Raw genomic sequence first — 6,209 nt, 5'->3', positions numbered from 1 at the left:
TAACGCATGATTTTCATGGCCTACTCCACTGATGGTGAACCTTTTAGAGGCCGAGTGCACAAACTGTAACCCAAAACCCACTTATTTATTGCAAAGTGCCATGTCCCCCTGGCTTTCTATTAACACACTCTGGCAAACTCTGTGCTGGGGCAACGGCACATGTGCCCACAGAGAGGGCTCAGAGTGCCACCTCTGGCATGCATGCCATAGGTTCGCCATCACTGGCCTACTCCTTTAGTAAGACCCACTTTGTCCCCCTGTGTGTTATAAGATAATGACATACGTATAACATGCAAATATCATAATAGTAGTGTTAAATCTTCACAGCGCCAAACGATTCTTCTTGTTTTTCTTGCACTCAAATGAACATGACTACACTGTGGGAACGTATACATCATCTCCTCAGAGGTTGAGTATGTTTTGAGGGCAGGGGCTGCAATCTCCAGAATTCTGAAGTCAATCTGGTCAGTGGCCATACTGGCTGTGGATTTCTAGGAACTGGAACATCCCAAACTAACATTTCCAAGTTCTGTTCTTTATCTATACTGTAAAAGCATATGTGGTTGGTGTGTGTGTAGGTATGTGTATTTGGGGAAATGCTTACTAGACAGAGTTCTTTGTGGCAATCATTGACCATTTAAAACCTATTTCTGTCAAACTAGATTGGGATACTATTTCCTTACCTGATGTCTTGGCTCCCTGCTCAGTCTAAGCCATGAATGTCTACTGGGTTTTTGACAAGGCTAGTTGATTGCAGGTTGTGGGACAAGCAACTCCAACAGAGCTGGCCTGTTTGGGGCTTTACAGTCTCTGTTGGTATACATGCCTAATACCTATGATCTTGAATGGAAGATTTTAGTGTAATACTAACAGGTGCTGCAACATTGCTGAGCTGGGTGTGCCTATCCGTTCTTCTTTTGATTCCACCATCACTACACCTGCAACCTGTGAACAACCAACTGGGCTTCTTAGCAAAGTAAATTTAAACAATGCTACCACTTTCCCCATTAGCTTTTAGGATGTTAAGCAAAAGTTGGAAAAGTGCAGAGTTTTCAAGGTTAAATACCCGATACCCAGCACTCTAACAAAACATGGCAGAACACTTGACATATATAAGTACTGTATATATAAGTACACTGAAGATACATCTAAAATATTTTATTTTCCCACCATACAGTATTGTTCCAATCATATACAAATAAGGGAGATAGATATTTATCCAAGCTTCTCCTCATATGGCTCAAGAAATTAAACATGATTGGGTAACATAAAGAATTATGTAGACAATTTCTGAAGTACCAGTAGATTTTATTTGTATAACTGATAAGCAGGGAAACATATTGTAAAGCCACTGTTTTCTGTCAAAAGCCAAAACGTAACAAATTTCTTTATTGTTTTCCTCCATTTTTATTTGTTTCCTTTATATTATTTTTGAATTAAAATACACTTTTGAACTGGAATCTCTCTCTCTCTCCACTGCCATGCCTGCTACAACTTATTGCTCCTGAAGAAGGAAGCAACAGATTGTTTACAGTTGTCTTTTATTGCTGGAAGAAATTAATTCAGTCAATAGCAACACACTCTCCTGACATTTTGAGTACCTTATAGCATTGCACACACATCTGAAGAGCCATACAGAAAACAGAAGGAAAAAGTGGCATACTGCAGCATTTTTCCAGTGATCTGGTCAGTGGAGTGTCCTCTCCCTATCATCCTGGCTGGTGTCCAACAGGGCCGACTGGGGTTGTTTCTGCAGTTCAAGGTTCCTTTGCAAATAATTACATTGGTTAATAATATGCAGACCTGAAATGAGGAGAAGTATCTTCCCCCTGATCACTCACCAGAAAGAGGCAGACACTGCAGTGGCCAAGATACTCCAGGGGCAGCCTGGAATATCCTGGCTCTGCAGCTAAATATTTGAAGAGGTGTCATCATGTTGAGAATGGGGCAAGCATGTTTTCTGCTGCTCCAGAGACTAGGACCTAGAACAATGGATGCAAGCTACAGGGAAAAAGATTACACCTTAACATTAGGATGAACTTCCTGACAGTAAGAGCTGTTCAACAGTGCAACACACTCCCGCCAGCTAACACAACACCTTCTTATGACCTGGTTCTGGTGTGGGAAGTCATCCAGATTGTCTGTACCAGATCCAGGGTTTGAACTGTGTGTTGTCTGAACAGGATGATACCAGAAGGAGAGGAGAATGGGCCATTTGACCAATGTATAGAAGGCCAAAGATTTCCATTCCTGTTATTGTACCCCTTCTTTTCTTGTACAGGTCTTCCTTGATAATTTCTTCCCACAACTAGTACCATGAAATTAAATGACAGTGAGTGCTGCCTCAGTGAATCTAAGGAATGCCGTGTTTTTATTTATTAATTAAAATATTTGTATCATTCTTCTGTGAAATGTCAGGATGGCAAACAGACAAAACATTATAAACAATATAAATGATTCCATATTAAAAATAAATAACGTAAAGAAGATAAAACCATATTCTCAAACAAGTTAAAAGAGCTTTAAAAGGCTTTTTAAGAAGTTGCAACTATGAGCAGGTTTCAATGTAAATTCGGATCCAAAGGCTTTAATAAAAAGCCATGTCTTGATTTGAAGTCAAAAAAGAAATGGTTGTGGGGATTTTTTGCTTGTTAGTTTGGTAGACATAGGTTGAAGAATAATAATATAATAAAAATTTATTTGTGTTTCCCCGCCTCTCCCAAGGATCGAAGTGGGGTTACAGACTACTAAAATCAATACATACAATGCAGTACAATAAACTATAAAAACACAAAATGGTACATCTATACAAACATCAGTAAAATACAACAATCCAACAGCATCCAACATCCAGGGGTAAGACAGAATCTCATTATTGGCAGGCATATTGGTCATGTAGACATCACTCCTCGGGGGGGGGGGACACTTGGCAAAAGAGTGTGGTTTTCAATCTCTTTTTAAATGTTTCCAAAGAGGTCGTGAGATGGAGCTCCTCTGGAAGGCTGTTCCAGATCCGCGGGGCTGTTATTGTAAAGGCCCTTTGGGAAGAGGAGACGTATTTGGACGATGGAGTTTCCAATAAGTTCTTCCCGGATGTTCTGAGTGTGTGGGGCGGCTCGTAGGGGGAGATGCGGCCCCTCAAGTAACTCGGGCCCAAGCTTGTGTCATTTTTTTTACAAAGCTGTTCAAACTTCTGGAGTCAAGTAAATTTATGGCAGAGATGGTAAAGGTAAAGGTAGTCCCTTGACATGAATTTCAAGTCACAGCTGACTGTAGGGGGTAGTGCTCATTTCCATTACTAAGCTGAAGAGCCATCATTGTCTGAAGACTGCTCTGGTGGTCATGTAGCCAGCACTGCACTGTACTCTGTTACCTTCCTACCAAAGTAGTACCTATTTATCTACTAGCATTTGCACGCTTTCGAACTGCTGAATGGGTGAAGGAAGTAGTGAGTGCTTCTCTACAACAAGACAGAGTCCCAAAGTTTCTAAAAGAGGCAGTTGTAAGACCTTGGATGAAAAAGCCATCATTGAATCCCACCATAATCGGAGTTTGTTGTGACACCAGATTATTTCTGCAGTGCGGATGCAACTGAGGCCATTGCACTTACACTGACGTGAATGTGGATGTCATGGGTACTGAGTGTCTTCTTTCCACGAACGCAACTGCTTTGGCCTTTCCACCCGTGAGGCGCTTCTAGTCAGCCTTTTTTCGCCCCCTTCCCTCAGGCAGCCCTTCATTCTCTAGGGCTACGTCTGCATTGCAGAAATAATCCGGTGTGACACCACGTTTAACTGCTGTGGCTCCATTTTATGGAATTCTGGGAAGTGTAGTTTGTTGCTGCCCTAGTAGTATCTTATGCATCTGAGGAAGTAGATTTAAGTCGAAATCTCATGCTGCCAACTTCTTTCTGTTAGGTCCAAAACACACTGCAGAATCAATCCAGTTTCAAACCACTTTAACTGCCCTAGATCCATGCTAGGGAATTCTGGGAATTCTGCAGTTTTGTGAGACATTTAGCTTTCTTTGTCAGAGAGCTCTGGCACCGCAACAAACTCCACTTCCCAGAATTCCATAGCATGGAGCCGTGGCAGTTAAAAGCAGTGTCAAACTGGATTATTTCTGCAGTGTGGGTGAATTCATAGGTCCAAAACACGCAGCAGAAATAATCCACTTTGAGACTGCTTTAACTGTTCTGTCTCAGTGCTAGGGAACCCTGGGAAGTGTAGTTTGTGGTGACACACCAGAGCTCTCTCTAACAGAGAAGGCCAAATGCCTCATAAAACTATACTTCCCAGAATTCCAAAGCATGGAGCCACAGCAGTTAAAAGCGGTGTCAAACCGGATTATTTCTGTAGTGTGGATGGACTGAAAAATGGTGTTCAAGTGAGATCAAAGGATTCCTGAGGTTTCTCAGAGGTGTATCAGAGCTCTGTTTACTTAATTTTCCTTTCAGGGAGAAGCAGGAGAAATGAGCTGAAGGAAGCACTCTGGTGCCACAACAAACTACAGCTCCCAGAATTCCACAGCCTTGAGCCACGGCGGTTGAAAGTGGTTTTAAGGTCCAAAACACACTGCAGAAATAATCCAGCTTGAGACTGCTCTAACTGCCCTGGCTCAGTGCTAGGGAATTCTGGGAAATGTAGTTTGTGATGGCTATGGACCTCTCTGGCAGAGAAAGCTCAATGTCTCCCAATACTACAGTTCCCAGAATTCCCTAGCATTGAGCCAGTGCTGTTAAAGCGGTCTCAAACTGGATTAATCACGCAGTATGTTTTGGAGATCTCCCTACATACTGATTCTACAGACTAACACGGCTATATGCGTTTATTTTCGTCCTTTCCCCCCCACTTTCTCTCCATCTCCAACTTGTTTCTCCTGCTTTCCCCCTGAGAGGAAAATGAGTAAACAGTTAATAATAACAAACGACTCTCTTGTTTTCTGAGGTAAAAAAGCGCCGACGCCTTTTCCCTCATCTCATCCCCACAATGGCGTCGCGTCGCCGTCATTCCTCCTCCTAGGCCCTACCCCAAAGCGAGGGAAGGAAATAAAAACTCGTTCTCTTTTGGCCTCCTTCCTCCTCTGTGTATTTTTATTTATTTATGTTAGCCCCTTCAACATGAACTTCGCAGCAGAAATGAAGAAAAAGGAATTTTTTTTCTAAAGGGAGAAAGGAGGTTCAAAATGGCGTCGCCTCAGCCCTTCATAAAGCGTTCGGGAGGAGTTGGTGTCAGGGCTCCAGTGGCGCAATCGGTTAGCGCGCGGTACTTATACAGCAGTACACAGCAGAGCGATGCCGAGGTTGTGAGTTCGAGCCTCACCTGGAGCACATGTCTTTTGGGACCCCTCGCTTTTGAGGGGAGGCTTTGGAGGCTAAATAAATAAAAGAAAGAAATAGAAACGCCTGCTGAGTCATCATTGTTCCGAAGGAAGAGTTGCTCCGCTTTGGGGTTGCAGCAGGGCTGTGGACCTTACAATATAAAAAGGAAAATGGGGAAAGAAGCGAGAGCCCACTACATAACCTCTTTGCCTTCACTGTGGATGCAATCTTTATGACCCAAGCTGTGAGGTTGCAAGCAAATAATAACAAATATGTAAACACAGGGGATTAGAGTTTCTTTTCTTGATAATACTACTAATAATAATTCTTTAATAATCCTCTTTTTAAAAAACAATACTACAAGTTGAGAGATCTTGTAGGTCTGAAACGCATTGCAGAAATAACCCAGTTTGAGACCGCTTTAACTGCCCCCTGGCTCACTGTTAGGGAATCCTGGGAATTGTAGTTTCAGTGAGGTCCAAAACACACTGCAGAAGTAATCCTGTTTGAAACCGCTTTAACTGCCCTGGCTCAGTACTAGGGGATCCTGGGAATTGTAGTTTATTGTGGCCCCTGAGCTCTCTGACAAGGAAGGCTGAACGCCTCATAAAACTACACTTCCCAGAATTCCTTAGCATTGAGCCGGGGAAGTTAAAGCAGTCTCAAACTGGGTTATTCCTGCAGTGTGTTTTGTCCCTAACTGAAAGAAGTTGGCAGCATGAGCTTTCGGTTTAAATCTACTTCCTCAGATGCATAACACTATGATACTCTTGCTACTACTACCACTATACTATGAATCTGAGGAAGTTGACTTTAGTCTACAAAAGCTCATGCTGCCTTTTTTGTTTAGTTAAGGTCCAAAACACACTGCAGAAACAATCCATTTTAA

At 42.5% G+C, this 6,209-nt stretch overlaps 1 non-coding gene across 1 annotated transcript; it reads left to right on the top strand.

Moving 5' to 3' along the window:
- The first annotated feature begins 5,235 nt into the window (after positions 1 to 5,235).
- TRNAI-UAU lies at positions 5,236 to 5,329 on the top strand. Its single transcript has 2 exons — positions 5,236 to 5,273; positions 5,294 to 5,329. It is a non-coding gene; the product is annotated as a tRNA-Ile (tRNA).
- Positions 5,330 to 6,209: the final 880 nt, after the last annotated feature.

The sequence above is a fragment of the Sceloporus undulatus genome, chromosome 1 (genome assembly GCF_019175285.1).
Source record: "Sceloporus undulatus isolate JIND9_A2432 ecotype Alabama chromosome 1, SceUnd_v1.1, whole genome shotgun sequence".
Classification (NCBI taxonomy): domain Eukaryota; kingdom Metazoa; phylum Chordata; class Lepidosauria; order Squamata; family Phrynosomatidae; genus Sceloporus; species Sceloporus undulatus.
Note: the sequence above shows the minus strand (reverse complement) of the source record. Positions and strands in the feature narration are given on the sequence as shown.